The sequence below is a fragment of the Elephas maximus genome, chromosome 7 (genome assembly GCF_024166365.1).
Source record: "Elephas maximus indicus isolate mEleMax1 chromosome 7, mEleMax1 primary haplotype, whole genome shotgun sequence".
NCBI lineage: Eukaryota > Metazoa > Chordata > Mammalia > Proboscidea > Elephantidae > Elephas > Elephas maximus.
This window is the reverse complement of record NC_064825.1, coordinates 103,576,044-103,601,217: the sequence shown is the minus strand read 5'-3', so window position 1 is coordinate 103,601,217 and position 25,174 is coordinate 103,576,044. Positions and strand designations below refer to the sequence as shown.

Below are 25,174 nucleotides of genomic sequence, written 5' to 3'. Positions count from 1 at the left end.
GTGCACAGGGCTAGGTAGGTGGGAGAAATGAAAAAGGAAAAAGAGAGAGAAGAAACCAACAAACAAAAAATATAAAAAATATAAACAACAACAACAAAAAAAAAAAAAACATGGTGGTGGGGAAGCCAGCCTTTGGGGAGAGCGTGCAATTGGAGTGGCAGCAAGCCAATCTTTCTCTTAGCAGGACACAAGGCAAAGCCTGTCAGAAAGGGGCAGAGAGAGTGCAAAATCTAGGTGGAAGGGAGATGGAAAAGGGAGAAGGGGAAAGATCAAGAAAAATAAAAAATATGGCACTGAGGTAGCTGGCCTGGGGGGGCAGGGCAAACTGGGAGGCTGTGTGCCAGAGGCTTTCCAGCAGAGGGTTACAACACAACTCTTCAAGAAGTGGGGAGGCACTGCACAGGGGGAGGTAGATGGGAGAAAGGAAAGGAAGGGAAAGAAAGAGAATAACAACAAAAAAAAGAAAAACAAACAAACAAAAATAAATAAATCAATAAAATGGTGCTGAGGGACCTGGTCGGTGATGGTGGTGCAGAACCATAGAGACCATGTACAGGGATGCTCCAGCCAAGTGGCGTAGCACAACCTATCGAGAAAGGACAGAGGCAGTGCACAGGACTGGGTTGGCAGGAGAAAGGAAAAGAAGGAAAGGAGAGAGAGAGTAGAAACAAACAAAGCAAACAAACCAAAAAATCACAGCCCATCAAGAAGGGGAAGGAACAGCACACGGTGCTAGTTGTGTGGAAGAACGGAAAGGAAGGAAGGTAGAGAGAGAGAAGCAACAAAAAAAAAAAAGCTAAAAAAAAAAATTGGTGGTGAAGGGCCCAGCTGGTGAGGGTGGACCTGGGAGTCAGGGAGCTGACGTCTCTCCAGCAACTGTGACCCATTGGAAAGCAGCACAGGCTGCCTGGGGGGAAGAAGGGCTGGGGGTGTGAAAGCATGTATCCCTGGTTATCGGGTGCTCTGTCTCCTGTTGGGAGCTCTGTGAAGTTGGCTTCCTGTACTGTCTGTCCACACTCCTTGAGGCTGAGGTCCAAGATGGCCAATCCAGGCAGCAGTGAGCTGATGTCTCTCCGATCAAGCGACCTTGGCCAACTGGAAAGCAGTGGAGGCCATGTACAGGGAAGAAGGTTGGGGGGCAGGAAAGTGTGTATCTCTGGCTACCAGGTGCTATGTCTCCTGCTGGGAGCTCCACGAAGTTGCCTTCCCACACTCCCTGTCTGTGTTCCCTGGTGGCTGCAGTCCAAGATGGTGAATCTGTGCCGTTAGCTGGTAGGGGACCTCCATTCCATAGCTCTCCTCATTCTCTCTTCTTTGTTCAATTCTTACCCTATTCAGTGCTTGATAGAGTTCTTTATTACTTCATTTGATGCTTAGGATTCCAGGATTGACAATTGCATGTGTTTTAGTTTTTTTGGGTCTTTGCTGCAGAAGGACAGCATGGTGTTTCTGTCTATAACACCATGCTGGCTCCGCCTACAGAAGAAATTCAGTCATTTTTCTTCTAGAGCATTAAAATAAATTTTTAAGAAGCCCTCAGCATTTACCTTCATTCTAATCATTTTGGAGCTTTTAATTTATCCATATAGATCCTAGTTTCTATCAGATATCATATTCTTTCTGCCTGAGCCAATTGTCACCAAATCAATACTGAATCACAGCAACCCTATAGCACAGAATAGAACCATCCCAAAGGGTTTCCAAGGCTGTAATCTTCTTGGAGGCAGACCACCACATCTTTCTCCTAGAGAGTGCTTGTTGGGTTTGAACTGCCAACCTTTTGGTTAGCAATTAACCAGTTAACCACTGAGCCACCAGTCCTCCTTAAAAAAAAAAAAAAATGTTGTTTGTTTAAAATGCCATCAAGTCAGTACCAACTCATAGAGATCCTATGCACAACAGAACAAAACACTTCCCAGTCCTGTGCCATCCTCACAATCATTTCTATGTTTCAGCCCATTGATGCAGCCACCCTGTTAATCCATCTCATTGAGGGTCTTCCTCTTTGCTGACCTTCTATTTTACCAAGCATGATGTCCTTTTGCAGGGACTAGTCCCTCCTGATAACACGTCCAAAGTATGTGAGAGGAAGTCTCACCATCCTCACTTCTAAGGAACATTCTAGCTGTACTTCTTCCAAGACAGATGTGCTCGTTTTTTCTGGCAGTCCATGGTGTATTCAATATTATTTGCCAACACCATATTTCAAAGGCATGAATTCCTCTTTTGTCTTCATTATTTATTGTCCAACTTTTCATGCATATGAGGTAATTGAAAATATCATGGCTTCAGTCAGGCACGCTTTAGTCCTCAAAGTGACACCTTTACTTTTTTAACACCTTAAAAAGGTCTTTTACAGCAAATTTGCTCAATTCAATATGAAGTTTCATTTTTTAACTCCTGCTTCCATGGGCATTGATTTTAGATCCACGTGAAATAAAATCTTGACAACTTCAATCTTTTCTCCATTTATCATGATATTGCTTGTGTGTCCAGTTGTGAGGATTTTTGTTTTATGTTGAGGTGTAATTCATTTGAGGGCTGTGGTCTTTGATCTTCATCAGTAACTGCATCAAGTCTTCTTTCCTTTCAGCAAGCATGATTGTGTCATCTGCATATTGCAGGCTGTTAATGAGTTTTCCACCAATCCTGTTGCCACATTCTTCTTCATATACTCCAGCTCCTCAGAATATTTGCTCAGCATACAGAATGAATAAGTACAGTGAAAGGATACAACCCTGATGCACACCGATGTTGATTTTAAAGAACATAGTATTCCCTTGTTCTGTTCAAATGATTGCCTCTTGGTCTATGCACAGGTTCCTTATGAGCACAAGTGTTTCATAATTCCCATTCTTCGCAATGTTATTCATAATTTGTTATGACCCACACAGTCGAAGGCCTTTGTATAGTCAACAAAACACAGCTAAACATCTTTCTGATATTCTCTGCTTTTGGCCAAGGTCCATCTGACATTAGCAACGATATCCCTCATTCCAAGTTCTCTTCTGGATCCAGCTTTAATTTCTGGCAGGTCTCCGTTGATGTACTGTTGCAACCATTTTTTATTTACTCCAGCAAAATTTCACTTGTGTGTGATATTCATGATATTGTTCAATAATTTCTGCATCCTGTTGGGTCACCTTTCTTTGAAATGGGCACAAATATGAATCTCTTCTAGTTGGTTGGCCAGGTAGCTGCCTTCCAAATTTCTTGGCAACAATGAGTGAGCACCTCCAGGGCTGCATCCGTTTGTTGAAACATTTCAATTGATATTTCATCAATTCTTGGAGACTTGTTCTTCGCCAATGCCTTCAGTGTAACTTGGACTTCTTCTTTCAGTATCATCGATTCTTCATCATATGCTACCTTCTGAAATGGTCAAATGTCAACCAATTCTTTTTAGTGTAGATATAGATATACAGACATATAGGTATCTAGGTACAATAAGCACCTTCTATCCAGATTATAAAAAAACTAAAAATAAACGCTACAAATCAGTAAGAAAAGATAGGTAATCCAATAAAAAATGGACCAAAAAAACTAGGATTTCACACACAAAAAAATATTCAAATAACCAGTAAGTGCATGAAAAAATGTTCGGCCTTAGCAAACTGTAAATTTAAAACATAATGAAATACACAATATTTAGTGTATAATTACCTCTTGGCCTTCTAGAGGAAGAAATAGGATGGGCTACAGAAGACACGCTAAGGTAGATGTAAAGAGCTCATAATATCTGACCCTTGGATTAGGTATTTGTTTACAGATTTTCATTTACATATTAAACTGATTAATTAGTTAAAACCAAGTAGGTCAGGAATGGAGCAATGATGTTAGTGAATCTTGAAACAATGATTATGATTAATCCAATGCAATTCAACTGAGGTCCTAAAAACAAACCACAGAATACATAAAAGTAGTGCAGGACACATAAAAAGTGGATAATAAATCATATATATCGTTGTTAGATTAAAGAATGGGTATCAGACAGGAAACCCACAGTTATCCTCCCCAAGAGACTATAAAAAGCAAAAGAATCCCTTCTGGAAAGTCCTCTCCTACACTTAACCAATGCATTGGGGGAAGTTAATTGCATCTTTGGCAAAAACTTTCAAAGGGGAAGCAATTTAGAAGGCAGATGGATAGTCAGGGGAGAAAGGGTGAGGTGAAGGATCCTACTGAGCCCTAGGCCCTGGCAAGAGAAATAGCAGAGTTTGAATATGTTCTCCAGTTTGAAACATCTCTTTAGATTCTGCCCATCCTATAGCACAAATTGTTGTTGTTAGTTGCTATCAGGTCGATTTCAACTCATGGCAACCCCATGTGTGCAAAGCAGAACTTCTCCATAGTGTTTTCAAAGCTGTGACCTTTTAGAAGCAGATTGCCAGTTCTGTCTTCTGAGGAGCCTCTGGATGGCCTGGAACTGCCAACCTTTTGGCTAGTAGTCAAGCACTGAACCATTTGCCCCATACAGGGATTCCTATAGCATAAATTACTGTTTAGTTATGAAGCCAGTTTGTCTTCCAAGGACATAGTTATCTCCTTCTGCAGTCAGGATACCACTAAATGGAAGGATTGATGCCTGCCTTCTTACGAAGGCATACTTTATCTTAGATATTTAAAGTAGAAGCTTCTATCCCAGAGACCCTAGAACAATAAAGAAGATCCCAAAGATATTTTTTAATATTTCTAAAAGGCTACTGAAAATTGGGAAACCCTGGTGATGTAGTGGTTAAGAGCTAGGTGTGCTAGCCAAAAGATCGGCAGTTCAAACCCACCAGTCGCTCTCTGGAAACTCTCTGGGGCAGTTCTACTCTGTCCTATAGCATCACTATGAGTCAGAATCAAGTAGAAGGCAAGGAGTTTGAGTTCAGAGGAGTGAAAATTGTACATTTATATGATATAATGTAGGACAGGGTAAAAGAAGACATCAGTGATGAACCTATGCTCCACCAAAGATGAGCTATGTGATGTGGATAAAGTTAATTTGCTTTTCTGGGTTTTCATTTATTTTAGCAGTCACATAAAAAAGTAAAAGAAACAGGTGGGATTAATTTTAATAATATATTTTATTTAACACAGTATATCTAAAATTTTATTTTTTCAAAATATTTTACATTGCTTTAATGTGAATTTAAATCAAATTTAAAATTCAGCTCCCTACACTATCCACACTGTTGACTTAATAAGCAATCTACTAAGCACTGTAAAGACAGATGACAACAAAACATCCTTCTAGTAGACCAGGAATTAGATCCTAGTGTCTTGTTATTTTTGGTGTTAGGAAAAGTGGCACCAAATGTGGATACAGTGAGCACAGCACAAAGTAAAAACGAGTGTTTGAGCACATATGAATGGATATAGGCATATTGGTATACGGGTAGGTATACCAGTGGCACACAAAATAAAAGATATTACCCATAAGATCAGCTCTCTACTCAAACACCATCTGTATGAGAACAAAAAGCCAACAATTGCTCAAAAGCAAAGATGAAAAGATAAGGGAACAGGGAAACAGAGTACTGGAAATGGAACAAACAACACCATTAAAGAGAATGTTGACATATTACAATAAATGTAACTAACCTCACTGAACAATTTGTGAGTGGGAACCTAACTTGCTGTGTAACTTTCACCAAAAATTCAATAAAATATTATTTTTTTTTAAATGTCTTTTTTGTGTTCTTTCACCTCCTTTTTCCAAATTAGGAAACCCTGGTGGCATAGTGGTTAAGAGCTACAGCTACTAAACAAAAGGCCAGCAGTTTGAATCCACCAGGAGCACCTTGGAAACTCTATAGGACAATTCTCCTCTGTCCTATAGGGTCACTATGAGTCGAAATCGACTCAATGGCAGTACTTTCTTCTGGTTTGGCTTTTCCAAACTAAAGCTGTATTATGATTATTTTATATCCTTCCCATTGTACATGGAGTATTTTGAAAATAGTTAAGTTTATCAGGTAGCCATAGGTTGCCGGATCATAAGGAGCTACATCTAAACCTGACCAAGAGATCACCCAGAGGTCCCGAACTCAGAGCTGAAATTAGGACCAGAGAAAGACTTTGCTTGTCTCCCTTTGAATTGTACATGGAACAGTTAGATTTTATTTGATGAAGGCATTTTAAATATACAGAGAGAAAACCAAACCCTTTGCCATGAAGTCCATGCTGACTCATAGCAACCCTACTAGCACAATGGTTAAGTGCTCAGCTGCTAAAGGAAAGGTCAGTGGTTCAAATCCACCAGCCACTCCGTGGGAGAAAGTTGTGGCAGTCAGCTTCCATAAAGATTCACAGCCTTAGAAACCCTAAGCGGCAGTTCTACTCTGTCCTATAAGGCTGCTATGAGTCAGATAATATCAAGAGAAGGAATTCAGTAATTCCTGCGCAGCCAAGAGGTAAAATAAACTAGAAAGACAACAGGTTTTTTCAGTCAGCCCAGAATCCATGTCACTTAATTCTGTAAGAGAACCTTCATTTTCCGTTGAGAATAGGATGACAGTGTGTCTCGTAGTTATTTAGCGCTGCTATAACAGAAATACCACAAGCGGATGGCTTTAACAAACAGAAATTTATTCTCTCACAGTCTAGTAGGCTAGAAGTCTGAACTCAGTGTGCCAGCTCCAGGGGGATGCTTTGTCTTTCAGTCAGCTCTGAAGGAAAGTCCTTGTCATCATTCTTCCCCTGGTCCACAAGTTCTCAAGGCAGGGACCCCAAGTCCAAAGGATGCACTGTGCTGCCTCTTGTTTCTTGGTGGTATGAGGTTTCCCTGTCTCTCTGCTCACTTCTTTCTTTTATATCTCAGAAGAGATTAGTTTAAGACAAAATCTAATCTTGTGGACTGAGTCCTGCCCTGTTAACATGGCTGCAGCTAATCCCACCTCATTAACAACATAGAGATAGGATTTACAACATACAGGAAAATCACATCTGATGACAAAATCGTGGACAATCACACAATACTGGGAATCACAGCCTAGCCAAGTTGTCACACATTTTGGGGGGACACAATTCGATCCATGACAGTGTAATTAAGCTCAATCCAGTAAATGGATGCAGAGATGCTGTGTGGCACTTTTGGGAAACTTCCTTAAAAGAGAGTGTGGTCAGTTTACCTCACATCCCCCTTCATGTCTCTTGGAATATAGATAAAATACTAGAGTGTTGTTGTCCAACACAGCATCCGCTTTCCACATGTGCCTATTTAAATTCATGTGTATTGAAATTAAAATTAAAATTCACTTATTGGATCATAGTAGCTACATTTCAAGTGCTAATAGTCACCACCATATTGGACAGCACAGATAGAGAACACCTCCATCATTTCATAAAGTTCTACTGGACATGGTTGATGTGGAACACTAGCAGCCATTTGGGGTGTTGAGGATGAAGATACAAGCTGAAGAGAACAGGGTCTCTATTTCTGATAATATGGGATCTCTTTAGATCTCCTCACTTCTGTACTTCTAACTCAGTAATTTGCTTTTCTTTTTCTGTTATATATGGTCAAACTATTCCTAAAAAGACACATATAATAAATGGGAAAAGAATACAAAATTATATATGCACAGTAGTCTAAGGAGGTCTACCAATTTTTCTACAAAGCGATTATATTATATTTATTACCTAAACAAATACATTTTATTTTATGTTGTGACAATCAACAGTTGAGGGCTAACTGTAAGGGTTCAACAATGTTAAGTCACATAATTAGACTGTTTCTACTTCCTTGATTTGAGAAGGCATTTTTAAATTGTCACAAAGTTCTCTGCCTCTTAAAACAATTTTTATTTTTTAATGTTTTCCTTTGATTCCTGTGTTCTTTCCAGAGAGATCAGAACAAAGTGAGTAATGAGCTCTCCATAGACCCACCAAGTCTCAGCCCTCAGGAGGTAGGATAATCCCTGAGAATGGTGACAGTTGAGTTAAAGGAGATATTATCTGTCCATGCAGTGTCCAACGACTCAGAGTTCCCTGATGACATTCTGTCAGTAGCTCTCAGTGAGGAAACAAACCTTCACATCAGTAGAGGCCTCCCATCCCAGCCTGCATCCTAAAGTCCCGTTGTTAAATCCCCTTCAGTTGGTTCTGACTCATAGCAACCCTTGCACATCCAAAATATGTGAGACATAGTCTCACTTGAAGACTCAGGTGCACCTGACCCAAGCCATGCTGTTTTCAATCACCTCATATGCATGTGAAACCTGAACAATGAATGAGGAAGACCAAAGAAGAATCGATGCCTTTGAATTATGGTGTTGGCAAAGAATACTGAATATACCACGGACTAGCCCACCTTAATACAATCAAGGCGTTGAGAGAAAGAAAGGGTATTTCAACTGAGTTTAGTTATGGACCAAATACTTCAAAATATATATTCACAAAATCTAAGAATTTTCAGCAGAAAGGAAAATAGGGAAACTATGTTACAGTCAACACTTATTTGACAAATATTTATTAAGCACCCACCGTGTTCCAGGCACTGTGCTAAGCACTTGAAAGCAATTAGGCAAAAGAAAATGTTTAGCCCAGAGAAATCTCAAAAGAATTGAAATGCCTTCAAATACTTGAAACTTTAAGAAAGGACTCTGCAGTAGGTCTATAACTCTACAGGGCAGAAAGGAGACTAGTGTATGGCCTGGGATGCACTCATCACACAAAATAAAAACAATGACACTGGTACTAATAATGATGGAGAAGTGGCTAATATTTATTGAGGAAAAACCTTTGTCCCAGATTTTTTGCTAAAAGCCATATATGTTTATTATATCATTTATATCCAAAAAAACTTCCAAAGTTCATGCTATTGTTAACCTTATTACATTTATGAGAAAACAGTTGTTCAAAGAAGTGATTTGGACCTTAATTGTGACTGAGAGACAAGCAAAACAGCCTAATGAATTTCAGGGCCTAAGCTCTCAAAATTTTAACAGGAAGAGATGTGTGCCTACCATCAAAGTTTTCAAAAAGAATCCATAAGATTTGACATAGAAGGAATTGCCACACAGGCCCTAGAGGGCTGTTTATTCAAAAAGCACTTTTAAACCACCAACTATGGGCACAACATGTAGACATGCAAAGAAGAAGGGGAAGTTATGCCCTTAAGTCTAATGAGAGAGAAACACATATAAAATAATTACAATTAAAGTGATAAGGGCAATGACAAAGTATGTAAGATAACCATGGTCACAGGAGAAAGGAATTTAAAATTACAAAAATATTTGTAAAAAGGTTTTCCTTTATATTTAGTTTAAGTTTCAATATTACCAAATCCATGAAATTGGTGGATATCAAGGAGCCCATCAATTTTCCTAAGACTCAATGAGACAATCTGACCTCTGTCCTTCAAACATTACATCAGGATACAGAGACTCTTTGGTTACTAAGGGAAATCACAACAGTAATAGCATTAAGTCCTTATATTTATTCAACCATTTTGAATGTCCTACTAAAATCAAAATCCAATTCAAGTATAGAATAATAAGACATACATTTTATTTATTACATTCCCATTTTCTCTCCACCACTGAGTTCTTCTTCTTGCCCCACAACTTCCTCATAGCAACTTTCACCTCTGCATTTCTGAGTGTGTAGATGATGGGGTTCATCATAGGAGTGATGACTGTGTAGAACACGGCCACTAGTTTATCTTCAGTGAAAGTGGAAGAAGGCCGCATATAGAGGAACGTGGCAGGTCCGAAGAACAAGACGACCACTGTGATGTGGGAAGCACATGTAGAGAGGGCTTTGCGCCTCCCCTCTGCAGAATGGTTCCTCAAGTTGACCAAGATGACAATATAGGAGGATACCAAGATGAAGAAGGAGCACAAGGCAATTAAGCCACTGTTGGCCAATACACTGACCCCCCTCCACAAATGTGTCAGTGCAGGCAAGCTTGAATAACGGCTGAAGGTCACAGAAGTAGTGGTCAATTATGTTGGGGCCACAGAAGGGCAATTGGATGGTGATAAGAACCTGAATTATGGAGTGTAAAAAGCCCCCCAGCCAGGAACCAGCCACTAGTACATGACACAGTCCACGGCTCATAATCTTCATATAATGAAGGGGCTTGCAGATGGCCACGTAGCGGTCATAAGCCATCACCACAAGCAAAACGGTCTCAGTGACCCCCAAGAAGTGGAAGAAAAATATCTGAGCCAGACAACCCTTCAGGGAAATGGTTTTAATCTTGGTCATTAAGTCTGTGATGAACTTAGGGACAACAGTGGAGGAATAACTGATCTCCACCAGGGACAGGTAGCTAAGGAAGAAGTACATAGGGGACTGTAGACTCTTGCTGACACTGACTGTCAACACAATGAGGCCATTGCCCACCACTATTGCCAAGTACACAGGAAGGAACACCACAAAGCACACTCTCTGTACCTCTGGATCCTGGAAAAGGCCAGTGAGAATTAACTCAGTTACATTATTTGTACTGGCCATGAGTTCCATTTGGAGAAGATGGATCTCAGAGAAGAACCTTGTGGCAAAACAAATGCAATCATTAAACCAATGTCACGTGTGTTTAACACATGGTGGTTTGTAGAACTCTTTCATACATATTGTCTGACCACTTTATTTACATATGTATGTATTTATTTAGTAATGTAGTAAATTTTTATTCATGTGCTGCTTGATAGCCTATACAAGACACTATTCAAACAACCTTACAAATACTCCATGGTCCCCATTTTACAAATAAGAAAAATGAGGCTCTCCAAATCCTACCTACTCTATATCCATTATCTAGAAAGTTTTTCCTGGTTTCTTCAACCCTAGTTCATGAATTAGCCAAGCCTCCCAGGAAGGAATGGATGCAGGACTAGAGCCAATCATTGTATTCCAATTCATATGCTATTTCAAGTACACCACGATGAAAAAAATAATCAATATTTTCACTGCTAATAACTATGATATTAATTATTAGTGTTTCTTCCATTCTCAATATTTTCTCACCATGTTTTTGTCTTAGAAATTCTCAAGTGATCTTCTGCCCCTAAATCCTTTATTTCCTCCATTTCTCCCTCAGGGATTCCATTCTCATTGATATTTTTCCCTTTCTAATGAATCTCTTTGATATTTTCTTTACTTCAACAATTTAAGATTCTAAATTCTCTCAGGTCCTGTGGCTTTAACTAATCCCACAGCTTTATGAATTTTTACAAACATGCTTAGAAAATGTTAATATCTGAGGTGAAATGACTATCTGGAAGTTGTTCAGGGTAGAGCTCACTATAAAACAACAATTCAAATACAATATATGGGGCTCACAGGTTTCCCTATTTCTGTGTTACAGTTTTCTGGTCATTGGCAAACATTTTTGGCAGCAGGAGGTGAGAATCAACCTTACTGGCCAATAAACAAGACATAATCTCAGTTCTACTAAGGGGTCTCCTTACCTTCTCATAAATACAGGTTGATTCCCACCTCAAGAGCATCCCTCTTATATTTCACACTGCCTTGTATGCCTGCCTCTCTCTGTCTCCCTCTCCAAATCCTACCTACTCTATGTCCATTATCTAGGAAGCTTTTCCTGGTTACTTCAACCCTAGTTCATTTCTCTCTCATTATCTCTGCTCTCAACTCTGGAAATTGGTATAAGTGCTTTTTCTGTTAAATGCAGCAAGGCACAAAGTTCAACTCATAGTAAACCCTCAATGAATATAAGCTATTGTTATACTTTTAAAATGCAGTTCTGAAAAACTCATATACAGACTTGAAATCCATCAACAGTTTTCCAATGCCTACAAGTACAATGTCATTATCATGGCATATTTGAACCTTAAATAACTGGACCTTTTTCATCTTTCAGCTTCAGTTGCCATCACTCTCCCTAGAGCCTATACTCCAGCTGTTCTGACCTATGTATCATTCTCCCAAACTTGTTCTTTGTATATGCTGTTCCCACCACTTAGTGTACACACCTTTCTAACTAACCTTTATTCTTTCCTCTACACTTTTTACATCTCTGTACTGGAGTATTTGGATCCCTGGTGGTGCCAGTGGTTAAGTGTTTGGCTGCTAACCAAGAGGTTGGCAGTTTGAATCCACCAGCTGCTCCTTGAAAACCCTATGAGACATTTCTACTCTGACCTATAGGGTCGCCATGAGTTGGAATTGACTTAACTGCAAGGGGTTTTTCTGGTACTGGACTACTTAGCAAAAACTCTTTGCTGTCGAGTCTATTCCTACTCATAGAGACCATATAGGACAGAGTAGAGCTGCTCCATAGAGTTTCCAAGGAGTGCCTGGCAGATTTGAACTGCTAACACTTTGGTTAGCAGCCATAGCACTTAACCACTATGCCATTGGGGTTTCCAGTATTTAGCATATTTTATTATAATTATTATTTTCGTATCTGTCTTTCCTGCTGACCTTATTCATCTCTGTATCCTCACAACTAGGCACATAGTAAGTGCTTAATAAATATTAATTGAATTTAATAAAAAATGGAGAAATTCTTCCATCACACAGTTGGAACCCTGCAATTCATCAAATTTTGTTTCTCTACAGTCCTTTATTGTTCACTGTGATTTTATGTAGCCTGTTTCTCTCCAGGAACAGAATCATGACCTGTTACTCTTTGAGCCCCACAGCACCTAAGTGTTAACGTCACAGTTTGTGATATATGTGTATGTGTGTGTGTGTGTGTGTGTAGAATCTTGATTGATGATAAATTTATTGATAAGAAAGAACTAGATTGTTTAAAGTTATCTGTCTACATTTTTCTTCCAGCCTGTGTTGACCTCATATAACCTAGGTGAGATTCTTTCTCATCTAAAATGTAAAAGCGTGAACAATGTAGATCAAACAGACATTTTACTCCACTGGGTCAAAGCCATACATGCTACAGTTTTGCAATTGAGGCATGTTGTCTACTTCATAGATTATTTTCCATGAGTAGGACTAGGGAGTTCCTAAAATCATTATGTTCTACAGCAGACATCTTTTGTTCTCTGTATTATCTAGTATTACTTGGACATGAGTTTTCCAACTCTCACATAAAATTCCAAATCCTTACACACACACATACATCATATCTTAGTCGTTATGTTGAGAAGGTTACCAGAAAAGACCACATGATATGTATTTTAAAAAACAAACAAAATGTCCATTTAGGGAATTTAAAACAATTATATCAAATGATTTCATGGAATCATTGTGAGAGGAGAGGAGGGGATGAACCTCAGAAGGTCAAGTGACCTGCCTTTGAGAGGAGAGGACAGTTTTAGGTGCCTTGAGCTCAAAAGGGCAAAGGAAAAACAAAACCAGGACATCTGACTGAGTTCCCTTTCACCCTCTTCAGAGATCAGGCCTGAATCCTGGTTAGGAGGGCAATCATTGCAGTCGGTAGCCAACTCTTGGCTCTACTACCCCATATCATGTGTCCTTGTGAACTGATTGCTTAATTTTTTGAAAGAGATAATAATTTATAGTTAACATAGTTGCTGAAAGGACTAAATGTGAGATAAAACATATAAGGACTTAACAGAAGCTCTTGATAAATGATAGCTATTATTAAGTCAAACTTCTTGATATTTATTCATGCTTCTCTCTTCTTTCTATTTTCCCCTTGCTCGAGAGAAAGGCACTTGTAACAAATTACCTCTTCCTTGCTCCAGCATCTTCCCAAATAAAACTCACGCTAGGGTCATGGAATAAAGGGAGCCCTGGTGTCCCAGTGGTTAAGAGCTTGGCAGTTTGAATCCACCAGCCACTTCCTGGAAACCCCATGGGGCAGCTCTACTCTGTCCAATAGGCTTGCTATGAGTCAGAATCAGCTCAACGGCAAAAAGGTTTAAGGATGTAAAAAACTAGGGAGTGAAATGATGGTATGGTTCCTAACCAGGTAGAATTTAATACTCTAACATACAGCCCCAATGAGAGAAATCTGACAAAGACAAAATAATAACATGATAGAGAACCTGGGAGGCCTATTGCTATGAGCTCAAAGTCATATCACGAGGCCTCTTTCCCACTACTGTATAGAATCCCAGAATATGAGTACTGAAAGAAAGGTACTTGAAGACATATTATGTCCAGTCCTCTCCTTTTACAGAGGCAGAAACTGAGGCTCAGAGAGGGGAAATGACTCATGCTAAATCACATGGTGATTGGGAGCCTTCTAAGTTCACTCAGTCAACCTGGGAAATCCTCTGGGTGTGGCATCACCTACCTTGTTGGGTAACATTCAGCCTTAGGGCAAGGAATTGAATGTGAAGGCTCTCTTCCTTAGGTTAAGCAAAAAGCTCTCCTTCCTTTGTAAGAGCTGGTCTTTCAGAGGGATGTCCTGGGCTAAAGATACTGAAGGGATGTGGCCTAGAGCACGAGAAGCTTTCTTCAAACCAGGACTTCTCCATCCAGCTCCTTCATCTGCACTGAAGGCCCTCAGAGGGCTAAGCCACTTCATCTCAGATAAGCCACCAAACTGAATTCAAGAAACATTAGACCTGAAAGAAAATGTGGAGATCATTAATCCAACCTTTGGAGTTAACAGGTAAGACAACAAAGGGCCAGACATTTTGACTTCTCAACGTCAAACTGGTTATTGGCCAAGTTACTGAAGCAAAAACAAGTGTTTCCATGATACTGGCCTTCCTTCCTGGTAACACAGATTTTATGATTGTTACTACCAGTCAGCAATGTAAACCTTGCTTCCACACGACAATATTGCACAGGCCCTGTTTGTGATCTTTTAGAAAATAAAGTGTCTATGATGCTGAGGATAAATTACAAAGGGAGGGATTCAGGAAATTGGTCCCATAGCCAATCTTTAGATCTACAACTGAGAAACACAAAAAAAAGAAGAAAAAATCTACATGAAGCATCTAACCAATGATTTTAATCCCGGTCTTTAGAAAACCTACTCACTCACTAAAAGATCAAGAACTGTTTTTCAATAAGGAGATGATTGAACTATTTAAAATACTGAGCCACATGCTTTGATCAGGGGACCAAATTCCCCATGCAATTTCTTGTCTTTAGTGTGAAACTTTGGAAATGAGAGTCAGGAACTGAGTCAGGAAAAGGTTCAGAACTTGTTTCACTTAATTTGGTTAGAAACTTTTAGAAGCTGTAAACATCCATTAGTTATGCCCTGAGACAGGGAAGGTAAAGACATAATATTAGGAAAGTTTTCACACCAATTTTTTGAGTTACCATGCGAGTGTGAGGCTGAAAGGAGAAGAAAAGAGAGGACTGGTTTGGGAGCAGGGCTGCAAGTTGGCCGCTTTTAGGCAATTCCCTTCACCACTTCAAGGTGCAGCTCCACAGTCTTAAATTGACAAGATTATTCTAGCTTACCCTCCACGTCCTTTCTCATGCTAATATTCTACACTTCAAGATTACTTAGACTTCCATGCCTTAGACATCCACAAGTGATGATAATTATAATGATGAAAATCACAATGATCAAAAAATGCCATTTACTGGGCACCTATAAAAAAAATTTTTTTTTTTTTTTTTATTCCCAGCCAACGCACCTCGTGTGCAGCCACCATCTGTCTGTCAGCGGAGGCTTGCATGTTGCTAGGATGGTGAACAGGTTTCAGTGGCGCTTCCGAACTAACACAGACTAGGAAAAAAGGCCCGACAATCTACTTCTGAAAATCAGCTAATAAAAACCCTATGGATCACAATGGACCAATCCACAACCAGGCATGGGTATGATACCTGACTACGCAGCATTTCACATTGCTGTTCAAGGGGCATAACAATTTGTCTGCGTCAACCTCATGGCAGTTAACAATGGCAGCTATGTGCAAGGCACTAAATAGGACATTTTGAGGCCATTGTCTCTAATATTGACAGCAACCTTACAAGGAAAATTTTCTTACTGAGCATTTTTTCTTTTTAATTTGTTTCTTTCCAGCATTCATTTTTCTCTACTCCTGTCAAAATTACCCAGATTTTACTTTGGGGAACCATGCTGCCCTCACTCCAAACCCCCCCCCCATTTAATCTGAATAATTTTGAGCAACTAGAGATAGACCTTCATTGGCTTAACAGATCTACATATACCATCCCTTGGCTACAATATCAGTTCAGGGATGGAAAAGTAACATGGTCAGGAAGACAGGGAGGCCTTTGAGGGGTTTCTAGTCTGTCTCAGGCAGAAGAGAAAGAGCTTTTGTTTTGAGTAGTATTGGGTGAGGTTGTGAGGTCTAGAACTGCAGCAGCCACTTTGTGATAAAAGAGAATTATGACCTTCCAGAGGACCACCATGTGAGGCCTAAAAACCAACAAAAATCACAAAGGCAGAATGTCAAGAAGGAAAGAAAGTGGGCATTGGAAACATTTGAGCTTCTGCGTCAACTCTTACCAGGTGTTTACTCTGCCTTTGAACTTTTCAGTTACAGGAGATAATAAATTCCATTATTTTTTAAAAAGGGTAGAACTGGAATTTTGTTGTCAGCTGAATCATAAAGACACCTAACTGGTAAGAGTATTATTACTTCCATTTTACAGTTGGAATTCTCAGTCTGAGATAAACCTACCAAACTATCCAAGGTTACTCAATGATTGAATTTATAGCTATCTTATCTGTATTTCCCCAAAAAATGTTGTAACAAGAACAGGGCCTTGGATAAACAAACTGTAGTACCTACACACAATGGAATACCATGCAATGATAAAGACCAATAAGGAATCTGAAACATCTCATGACATACATGAATCTGGAGGGTATTATCCTGAGTGAAATAAGTCAATCACAAAGGGACAAATACTGTATGAGACCACTATAAAAAAAAACCATGACAAGGTATACACACAGAAAGAAACAATCTGTGAAGGTTATGAGGAAAGGGATGGATGGGGAGGGAAAAAACACTAACTGGGTAGTAGATAAGTGGTAACTTTGGTGAAGGGTAAGACAATGCACAACACTGGGAAAGTCAGTACAACATGACCAAGGCAAGGCTGTGGAAGCTTCATAGAAACGTCCAAACTCCCTAAGGAACCAGGTTACTGGACTGGGGGTTGGGGATCATGGTTTCCAGGGACATCTAGCTCAATTGGCATAGCATAGTTTATGAAGAAAATGTTCTACATTCTACTTTGGTGAGTAGCATCTGGGGTCTTAAAAGCTCGTGAGCAACTCTCTAAGATATGTGTACTGGTCTCACCCAATCAGGAGTAAGAGAGAATGAAGAAAGCCATTGACACAAGGGAAAGATTAGTCCAAAGGACTAATGGACCACATCTACCACAGCCTCCACAAGACTGACTCTAGCACAACTACATGATGCCCAGCTACCATCACCGACTGCTCTGACAGGGATCACAATTGAGGGTCCCAAATGCAGGTGGACAATAATGTAGAGCAAAATTCTAACTCACACACTAAAAAGACAAGACTTAGTGGTCTGACAGAAACTGGAGAAACCTCAAGAATATGGCCCTTGGACACCCTTTTAACTGAGTACTGAAGTTGCTCCTGAGTTTCACCTTTCAACCAAAGATTAGACAGGCCCATAAAACAAGACTAAATGGGCACACCAGCCCAAGGGCATGGACAAGAAGGCAGGAGGGGACAAGAAAGCTGGTAATGGGGAACCCAAGGTTGAGAAGGGGAGAGTGTTGACATGTCATGGGGATGGCAACCAATCTCACAAAATAACTCAACGTGTGTATCAATTGTTTAATGAGAAACTAATTTGCTCTGTAAACATTTAATAAAAATGTTGTTGTATACAGTAAAAAAGAAAAAAAAAGAGCATTGAAGTAGCGAATCAACTAAGAAAACTGTCATTTTTTTTTTTTTTTAAGTAAAAAGAATTTAAGAGAAAATGATTGAAATGAAACTTAGGCCGAGAAGGCTCAACATACATGTCCCTGAAGAAGAAAATCAAAAAAATGAAATGCAAAGAATGTATAAAATTATAATGTATAAAACATTTCTTTGTTGGTATTTTCATGGCATATCTTTCTTCATGCTTTAAGGCTAACTTATCTATGTCTTTGCATTTAAAATGAGTTCCTTTTAGGCAGCATAAAATTGGGCTTGCAGTCTTACCTAATTTGAATTTTTTATTGGTGTATTTTGACCATTTACATTTAATATACTTACTGATGTGGATGGATTTAAATCAACCATCTTGCTCATTGTTTTCTATTGGTTTCATTTGTTTTTGTTCCTTTTTTCCTTATGTTTCTACCTACTTTTGGATTAATTGTGTACTTTTTATTATTCTGTTTTACGTCCTTTATTGGATTTTTGGAGCCCTGATGGCAGGGTGGTTAAGAGCTACAGCGTCCTACACCTGCTAACCAAAAAGGTCAGCAGTTCAAATCCACCATCCACTCCTTGGAAACCCTATGGGGCAGTTCTACTCTGTCCTATAGGGTCTAGGAGTCAGAATCAGCTCCATGGCAACTGGTTTGGTTTTTTTTTTTTTAATTGGCCCATTATTTATACCTCTTTTTTAATATTCATTGTGAATGCCCTAGAATATACAATATAGATCTTTAATTAATCACAGGATACTTCAAATATTTTTATGCCACTTCACATATGTTGTAAGGACCTTATACAGTATATTTTCAATTTCTCCCTCCCACTTTTTCTGTTACTGTCGTTTACCTTTACATGTGCTATAAACACAACATATTGCAACCATTTTTGTTTTTGACAGTCGTTTATCTTTTTTCCTTTTTTTATTGTACTTTAGATGAACATTTACAGAGCAAATTAGTTTCTCATTAAACAATTAATATACATATTGTTTTGTGGCATAGGTTGCCAACCCCATGACATGTCAACACCCTCCCCTTCTCAACCTTGAGTTCCCCATTACCAGCTTTCTTATCCCCTCCTGCCTTCTCGTCCTTGCCCCTGGCCTGGTGTGCCCATTTAGTCTCATTTTGTTTTATGGACCTGTCTAATCTTTGGTTGAAGGGTGAAACTCAGGAATGACTTCAGTACTGAGTTAAAAGGATGTCTGGGGGCCATATTCTCAGAGTTCCTTCAGTCTCTGTCAGACCAGTAAGTCTTGTCTTTCTTGTATGTGAGTTAGAATTTTGTTCTACATTTTTCTCCACCTCTATCCGGGACCCTCAATTGTGATCCCTGTCAGAGCAGTCAGTGCTGGACTCAGTCTGGTGGAGGCTGTGGTAGTTGTCGTCCATTAGTTCTTTGGACTAATCTTTCCCTTCTGTCTATGGTTTTCTTCATTCTCCCTGCTCGAGTACACATATCTTAGATAGATACTCACAAGCTTTTAAGACCCGTGTTGCAACTCAACTCACCAAATTAGGATGTAGAACATTTTCTTTATAAACTATGCTATGCCAATTGAGCTAGAAGTAGCTGGAGACCATGGTCCCCAGCCCTCAGCCAGTAATTTAGTCCCTCAGGGAGTCTGGATGTATCTATGAAGCTTACACAGCCTTGACATGATCAAGTTATGCTGACTTCCACAGTATTGTGTACTGTCTTACCCCTCACCAAAGTTACCATTTATCTATTGTCTAGTTAGTGTTTTTCACTCCCCACCCCTTCCCTCGCTTGCAAACATCATGAGATTGTTCCCTTCTGTGTGCAAAACTTTTCATGAGTTTTGCTAACAGTGGTCTCATACAGTACCTCTCTTTTTGTGACTGACTTATTTCACTAGCATAATGTACTCCTGATTCATCAGTGTTGTGAGTTGTTTTGAAGATTCATCAGTGTTCTTTATGGTTGCATAGTATTCCTTTGTGTGTATGTATCATAGTTTGTTTGTCCATTCGCCTGTTGATGGGCACTTTGTTTCCATCTTTTTGCTATTCTGAATATGCTGCAATGAAAATGGGTGTGCATATGTCTATTCTTATAACAGCTCTTATTTCTCTAGGATATATTCCTAGGAGTGGGATTGCTCGATTGAATGGTATACCTATTTCTAGCTTTTTAAGAAAGTGCCATATTGTTTTCCAAAATGGTGGTAGCACTTTACATTCCCACCAGCAGTGCATAAGCGTTCCAAACTCCCTGCAGCCTCTCCAACATTTGTTATTTTCTGATTTTTTGATTCGTACCAATAATGTTTGGGTGAGATGATATCTCATTGTAGTTTTGATTTGCATTTCTTTAATGGCTAGTGATCATGAGCATTCTCTCGTGTGTCTGTTAGCCACCTGAACGTCTTCTTTGGTGAAGTGTCTGTTCATATATATCATTAGCCCATTTTTTAATTGGACTATTTGTAGAGGTGTTGGATTTTTCTACAGATTTTAGAGATTAGACTTTTGTCGGATTTGTCATAGCCAAAATTTTTTTTCCAATCTGTAGGCACTCTTTTTACTCTTTTAACGAAGTCTTTTGAGAGCATAATTGTTTAATTTTTAGAAGATCCCAGTTACCTAGCTTATTTTTTTGGTGTTTGTGCATTGTTACAGTTTGTATCATATTTATGCCATGTATTAGGGCCTCTAGTGTTGACCCTAATTTTTCTCCTATGATGTTTATAATTTTTGGTTTTATATTTAGGTCTTTGATCATTTTGAATTAGTTTTTGTGTATGGTGTGAGGTATGGGTCCTATTACATTTATTTACAGATGGACATCCAGTTTTGCCAGTACCGTTTGTTAAAAACACTCTCTTTTCCCCATTAAATGGCCTTTGGACCTTTGAGGAAGATCAGGTGGCTGTAGGCAGATGGGTTTACATCTGGGTTCTCAGTTCTGTTCCATTGATCAATGTGTCTGTGGCTGTATCAGTACCAGGATGTTTTAAGTACCATAGATGTATAGTAAATTCTTAGGTCAGGTAGTGTAAGTCCTCCTACTTTATTCTTTTTCTTCAATAGTGCTTTACTTATCCAGGGCCTCTTCCCTTCCCATATAAAGCTAATTTTTAGTTTTTCCATCTCATTAAAGAATGCTATTGGTATTTGGATCAGAATTGCATTTATTTGTAGATTGCTTTGTGTAGAATTGACATTTTCACCATGTTGAGTCTACCTATCCATGAGCATGGTATGTTTCTCCATTTATGTTGGTCTCATTTGGGTTCTTGCAATAGTGTTTTCTACCTTTCTGTGTATAGGTCTTTTATGTTCCTGGTTAGATTTATTCCTAAGTGTTTTATTTTTATAGAAGCTGTTTTAAATGGTGTTGTTTTCCTGATTCCCTTTTCATAGTTGTTGTTAGGTTCTGTTGAGTTAGTTCCGTCTCATAGCGACCCTATAGGAAAAATAATTTGAGTAATACTGGTATAAGCTCTTCTCTGAATGTATGGTAGAATTCTCCAGTGAAGCCACCTGGGCCAGGGCTTTTTACATTGTTGGGAGTTTTTTTGTTACCTTTTCAATCTCTTCTCTTGTTATGGGTCTGTTCAGATTTTTTACTTCAGTTTGTGTTAGTTTAGGTAGGTAGCGTGTTTCTAGAAATTTGTCCATTTCCTGAAGGTTTTCAAATTTGTTGGAATATAATATTTCATAGTACTCTGTTATGATCCTTTTTATCTCAGTTTGTTCTGTTATAATGTCCCCCGTTTCATTTCTCATTTGGGTTATTCGCATCCTCTCCTGTTTTTCTTTTGTCAATTTGGCTAACTGTTTGTTGATTTTACTGATCCTTTCAAAGAATCAACTGTTGGTTTTGTGGATTCTTTCTATTGTTTTTTATTCTCTATTTCATTTACTTCTACTCTGATCTTTATTTATTTATTTATTTTCCTTTCTTCTGGTGCCTGTGGGCTTTTGCTGTTCTCTTTCCATTTGTTCAAGTTGTATAGCTGTTTCCATTTTATTCCTTTCTTTTTTTTTTTTTTTTGCTATAAGTTGACCTCTGAGCACTGCATGTGGTGTGTCCCAAAGGTTTTGGTATAATGTGTTTTCATTCTCATTTGAGTCTAGGAAATTTTTTATTCCATCTTTGATTTCTTCTATTACCCAGAGGTTTATAAGCAGGGTGTTATTCAGTTTCCATGTATTTGATTTTTTTTCTTTGTTCTTCCCATTATTAGTTTCTATTTTTACGGTGTTGTGATCACAGAAGATACTTTGTATTATCTCAGTGTTTTGGATTTTGTTGAGGGTTGCTTTGTGGCCAAAGATATGGCCTATTCTGGAAAACGTTCCATGTGCATTGCAAAGAATGTGTACACTTCTGCTGTTGGGTAGAGTGTTCTATATATATGTCTGTGAGGTCAAGTTGGCTGACGGTGACCTTTATATCCTCTGAATTTTTCTTGAGTTTCTTTCTAGATGTCTGTCCTTTACAGAGAGTGGCATGTTGAAGTCTCCTACTGTCAATTTCTCTTTTCAGTGCTATTAGAGTTTGTTTTATGTATTTTGGACCCTTGTCATTGGGTGCGTAGATATTTATTTATGCTTATGTCCTTATGGTCAATCGTCCTTTCATCATTATATAATGTCCTTCCTTGTCTTTTATGGTGGATTTTGTTTTAAAGTCTATTTTATCTGAGATTAGTATTGCCACTCCCACACGTTTTGGGTTGCTGTTTGCTTGATATATTTTTTCCATCATTTGATTTTTAACATATTTATGTCTTTGTGTCTAAGGTGTGTCTCTTGTAGACAGCATATTGATGGGTCCTTTTTTTATCCATTCTGTCACTGTCTGTGTCTGTATTGGTGCATTTAACCCGTTTATGTTCAGTGCGACTATCAAGAGGTGTAAGGTTATTACTGTCATGTTGTAGTGGGTTTTTTTAGTTTGTGGTGCTGACTTTTTTTGTTGTCGTTGTTGTTCCTCTTTCTCTTCTATAATTGCTTTTGTTTGTGGATTTTTTTTCATTTCTCATGTTTTTATAGATTTTGTGTTTACTGAGACTTTTTTTTTATGTTTTTCTTCTTTACTTTGATGAGTGGTTTGTTAACTTTCTTTGTGGTTACCTTGAAATTTACCCCTATCTTCCTAAGTTTAAACCAGTCTTTTTATTACTTGATATAGCCTTGACTTCTTCTCCATTTGAAAATTCTATACCTACACTGTTTATTACCTCTTTTATCATTCTGATATTATTGTCATTTACAGATTGACAACTTTGGTTTCCTGTTGCAAATCTTTTGTTTTGTTTTATCTTTGAGAATTCATTACCTAGTTCAGTAACTGGGTGATGTCATCTTGTGTCTTAGATTCAGGTTGTTTCTGATGTTGTTGTGTCTCTAGCCAATGCACTCCCTTTAATAATTCTTGTAAATTTGGTTTGCTTTTTGCACAATCCCTTAATTTCTGTTTAACTGGAAATGTCATAATTTTGACATCATATTTGAGCAAGAATTTTGTAGGATATATTTCTCTTGGTTGGCAATTTTTTTTTTCTTCCAAAGCTTTATACATGTCATCCCACTACCTTCTTGCCTGCATGGTTTCTGCTGAGTAGTTGGAGCTTAGTCTTATTGTTTCACCTTCTATGTGGCTTTTTATCTTTCTCGAGCTGCTCTCAAGATTCTTCCTTCGTCTTTGGTTTTAGTAAGTGTGATTATGATATGTCTTCGTGATCTTCATTTGGGGTCTATCCTACATGGGGTTTATTGAGCTTCTTGGATCGTTGGCCTTTTGTCTTTCATGATATTAGGGAAGTTTTCTGTTTTCATCTTGATCCTCTCTGTGTTTTCAGTTATCTCTCCCTGTTCTGGAACTCCCATCACACGCAAATTTTTGCTTTTGATTGTATCCCACATTGTTCTCAGCTTTTTTTCATTCTTTTCTCCAATTTTTCCTCAAAGTGGTATTCAAGAACTTTTCTTTTATTTCACTGATTCTATCTTCCATTGCTTCAAATACGCCCCTAAAACCTTCTGTTTCACTGTCCATTTCTAAAATCTTGTTTCTCTTTGGAATTTCTAATTGCTCTTTTTGTATGATTTCTAGTTGTTTATTCATTTTGACATTTTGCTCCTGTATTGTTTTCCTAAATTCTTCAATTGCTTTGTGTTTTCCTAATTTTGCCTGTATTTTCCATGATTTTGTCAATTTTTTCCTTATTTTTTGCCTGTATTTGTCTTCATCTCTTAGAGAGCGCTTAGTATTAGAGTTTTAAATTCTGTATCGGGAATTACAGTGCCTTTTCTTCTACCAGAAGGTTATCTGGTATTTTATTTTTGTCTCTTTCTGGAGCCATCCTGTAGTTTTTTTTATATGTTTTCATATTGTCTGCTGTCTCTGGGACATTCAAGAACTATGTTCTTAGCTTATTGATTGTTGATTTATTTTTTTTTTTTTGTCCTGCTTTTTTGTTGTTGTTGTTATGTCTGGGTAGGCAGTCTGAGCACATTTTGTTGTTTGCTTGCCTGTGGGCATGATACTTCTCGCCACCTTGCCCAGGTGGGGAGTGCCAGTCACCTAGCTATGGCACAGCAGGGCTTGTCCAGCTGGGGTGGAGGGGTGGGGAAGGTTGATTTGTGACACAAACTGGGACCAATGGCGCAGGGCCAGGGAGGCAGCACAGGGCAGTGTCTGGGGGACCACTTCAGTGCCACTCAAGGGTGTGGCACTCAGCGCATGGTGCAAATAGGCAGGAGGAAGTGAAAATGTATGGTGTGTGGAGCTAAGTGAGTGAATGAAAGAAGAGAGACAATCAAAAACAAAAGAAAAATGAAGGAAAAGATAAATAAAATGGTGGCACAACTCAATTCAGCTGGTGGGAGTGGGACAGACCCAGTGAGGCGATATGCTGGTGGTTCTCTAGCTGAGTGGTGGGGCTTGGCCTGTCGAGAAGGAGCAAGGATGGTGCACAGTCTAGGTAGGTGGGAGAAAGGAAAAAAAGTGAGAAGAAACCAACAAACAAAAAAAATAAAAACAACAACAAAAAATATGGTGGTGGGGGAGCCAACCTTTGCGGACAAGGACAGCATGAAATTGGAGTGGCGACAAGCTGATGTTTCTCTCACCAGGCAGCAAGGCATGGCCCATTAGAAAGGTGCAGAGGAAGTGCAAAGTCTACGTGGAAGAGAGAAGGGGAAAGATCAAGAAAAATAAAAAACATGGCATTGTAGGAGCTGGCCTATGGGGGCAGTGCAGACTGGGAGACTGTGTGCCAGAGGCTCTCTAGCAGAGGATTACAACACAAGCTTCCATGACGGGGAGGGGGGAACTCCACGGGGTGAGGTCGGTGGGAGGAAGTAAAGGAAGGGAGAGAAAGAAAAGAAATGACAACAAAAAAAAAGGAAAAAACAAACAAAAATAAATAAGTAAATAAAATGGTGCTGAGGGAGC

The 25,174-nt window shown here is 38.9% G+C and overlaps 1 pseudogene; it reads right to left on the bottom strand.

Annotated features, from left to right (window-relative positions):
• Window positions 1–9,497: 9,497 nt before the first annotated feature.
• Window positions 9,498–10,449, bottom strand: LOC126080131 (olfactory receptor 4B1-like; annotated as a pseudogene).
• Window positions 10,450–25,174: the final 14,725 nt, after the last annotated feature.